At 49.4% G+C, this 3,334-nt stretch overlaps 1 non-coding gene across 1 annotated transcript; it reads right to left on the reverse strand.

Annotated features, from left to right (window-relative positions):
• Positions 1-447: 447 nt before the first annotated feature.
• On the reverse strand, positions 448-551 carry LOC123829855. The gene has a single exon (XR_006787662.1). It is a non-coding gene; the product is annotated as a small nucleolar RNA SNORD22 (small nucleolar RNA).
• Between the last annotated feature and the right edge of the window lie 2,783 nt (positions 552-3,334).

Consider the following 3,334-nt stretch of genomic DNA (forward strand, 5'->3'; position numbering starts at 1 on the left):
CTCTCTCTCTGCCGCGTGAGGACATAGCAACAAGGCATCCATCTGCAAACCAAAAAGCGGGCTCTCACCAGGAACCACACTGGCCAGGATCTTGATCGTGGACTTCCCAGCTTCTAGAAATGTGAGAAGTAAATGTTTTTTGTTTAAGACACGCAGTGTATGGTGTTTCACAGAGCAGCGTGTGATGACCAAGGCAGTATTTTTTTGGGTGGGACTGACATTCAAATGGGTGCCCTTGGAGAAAGCAGATCACCCTCCATAATGAGGGTGGGCCTGAAACCCCCAGGTGAAGACTTGAAGGAAAAGATCAGCTTCTCTCGAGGAACAGGGAATTCTTCCGGCAGACTATCTTAGGGCTTGAGCTGCAACATCAACTCTTGCCTGGGTATCCAGCTTACCCTGCTGATTTGGGGATTTGTCACAAAAAAAAAATCCCTCCATTTTTTTTTCTCTCAGACAGTTCCTCCTGGAACAAACGTTCCTCTTCTCCCCCAGCTAGTCCCCAGAGACTAGAACAGGAGATAAGACATGTGAATGTTTCATCAATGGGAAAAGACTCCATATTTTCTAATCCAGGGGATGACGGAGGCCTACTGAAGGTTCATGAGCAGACGGCATGGACCAGTAAGGTGCTACAGGAAGATGCCTCCCTTGAGCTGATGAGAGGAGTGAAAGGGTAAACCCTGGGAGGCAGTTTGGGGGTGGGGCTGCAAGAATCCAGGCATGTGGTAGTAAGGAAGGCAGGAAGGGAGGGATGGAGTCAATGAGAAAAATAATCCTTCGACTTTTTTTGGCTTTCAGGATTATTTTGTATTAGTTCAGGTGTACAGCAGCGTGGGTAGACCATCATACACTTTACAAAGTGTTCCCCCTGGTATTCCCGGTGCCCACTGTGCATCATACACCATTATTACGATCTTACTGACTGTGTTCCTCTGGCTGTCATTTACATCCCCATGACTGTTTTGTAAGCACCAATTTGTGCTTCTTAATTCCTCTGGACTTCAGGTCCCCCAGCCCTCCTCCCACCTGGCAACCTTCGGTCTGATCTCTGGATCTATGAGTCTGTGAGAGAAATAATTTTACAGAATGAATTCGCAGGGCCTGGCAGAGAGTATTTCCCATTTCTTTGACTAGGGACGAGGGTGTCAAAAGGTGGGGTGGCAAGACCTCAATAGAAATCAAAGAAGGTGGAGCCTCCGTGACTGGGAGATGGGTGACGACCACAGCAGGACTAAGAAAGCCACATAGCCCTGGTCGGGGGCTCGATGGAGGCTGAGGTTGGTGGGAGTGTGATGTCGAGGGTGATGCTCTGCAGGCAGTGGAGATGGAATGGGGCCTGGGGAGCTGGGTGTCAGCAGCACCAAGTGAGGGGCTTGGAGCGGCTCAGAGGAGCTGAGGGGGCCTCTCTGAGGGGAGAGGAGAGGAGGGGTCTGTGGTGTTAAGAGAGTGGAAAGCATGAAGAGTCAGCAAAGAAGACCCAGCTGGGGGCAGGCCATGCATCCATTCGTTGGTGGAATTACTGGAGAAGCCAGAGATGCCACAACACGAAGAAGGTTAATTCTTTTAGACGGTGTCCATCATCTCGTCCATCGAGCAGAATGAAGACGGGCAGAAGGTCCCTCATCTGGCATCAAGAGGCCATGGGTGCCTTTCCTGGAGCCATTTCAGTAAGGTCCTAGTGGTGCCAACCAGAATATCAGGGATTGGAGGGTGGTGGACAATGAAGACACGGAGGGATCAAAGTTCCTGGTGGACAAAGGAGACAGCTGGTCAGTCCCTTTAGGAGTGACAGGCTCAGAGGCAGCTTGTTGAGAGTTGCGTCTAGTTTTCTTGTCCTTTTCTCCAGGTCAGACGCTTCTTGAGCGGTTAATCTCATCAGACACTCCGCTAGACAGTGCCCAGGGAAGCCCAAGCATTCCGGAAGGGGTGGTGGACCGGGAGCGGGAGAGCTGGGTGCACAAACGAGGGAGGAGGGTCAGTCGCAGACAGGGCTGGCAAGAAGAGGGAGGGCTGGGGTGACAAAATCACAGGTGGAGGGCTAGGCTGCTGCTTCTGAGTCCAGAAAAGAGAGCAAGTCTGGGAGATGAAGGGAACTCGAGGGTGAACGAGGTGGGGCCTCCTTCTGCCCTGTGACTCACGAGGGTCTCTGGGAAGCATTTCCTGCCCTTGGTCGCGGCTGTCTTCTCCTGGGGACTGACTGTTCCCTGGGTCTTAATCACCATCCCCTGAACTGGGGGCCATACGCTGTCTATTTGTCCTCATGGCAGAGGGCCATCTCTGCCCTGAAGTTATTCCAGCGTGTGAGGAAAAAGGTGGGTTCGGAGCTGGAAAGAACTCCTCGTTGCGAAATTTCTCTGGGGACATGGAATTTCAACTTTTGTCACTGACGGGACTTTGCCCCACATTTTCCTGAATGACTCAAATGTTAGCTTCAGACAATGGCAGAGTGTAACTTGCTTGAATCACTGGATTTCTGTTATTTTTGTAAGCTGTGGGTGGGCAATATGACTCAGTATTTTTCCAAGTGATGTGAAAATTGTATTCCCTCTTTTGGGTCATTTCATGCTGAGATCTGGAACATTTTTCTTGAATTTCGAATCTTGGAGCTTGGGGATTTTCTGTTTTTGTTTTGCCTCTCAACCAGTTCAGATCTTTTCCAGAAAAGAATTTTTTAAAGGAAAACTGCTCAGCAACAGCTCTAAGTTATGAAGCATATTTTGAATTGTAACTTGCTCTACGTGTTTAAAATAAAAGATTCGCCAAATCCCATGGCGTGCTGGCTGTCTGGGGGGAAATTGGAGATTGTGGGGTTCGTAGAGTTTTGAAAATCATCAACTCCCAAACCTTACCTGGGGTGTGAATACGCTCAGACTAGTTTTCCAGCTTCTGCTCAGGCGCCTCTCTCTGACAGCTGGGTTGTGCGCGAATGCATCCTGTGAGGGAGGCGCTCTGGGTCCCAGGCAGTACGGCTGGTGCACAGGACTTCCGCACCATGCTGAAACCAGCTTCCCTGGAGCCGTCGTTCCGATCCCTGCTCTCTACAAATCTCTACTGAGTAATTCTGTAACAGGATGGTAGCTTTTAAAATACTTACTGCTCCAGCCACAGGGAGGTGAAGTTCAGCAGAGGGAATCTAGACAATAACTATGTGATGGCGCCAGGTGGGTACTCCATTCATCCGGGGGGAACCCTTTGTGAATTATGTAATTGTCTAACCACTATGCTGTGCACCTGAAACTAACATCAAATCACATTGACTGTCAACTGTAATTGAGACATAAAATGAAAAATAATGATAGAAGGCTTACTGCTGTATTGTTTAAGACTTTAT

This window comes from Phyllostomus hastatus, unplaced genomic scaffold (genome assembly GCF_019186645.2).
Source record: "Phyllostomus hastatus isolate PE091 unplaced genomic scaffold, TTU_PhHast_1.1 phas_scaffold_114, whole genome shotgun sequence".
NCBI classification, from domain to species: Eukaryota; Metazoa; Chordata; class Mammalia; order Chiroptera; family Phyllostomidae; genus Phyllostomus; species Phyllostomus hastatus.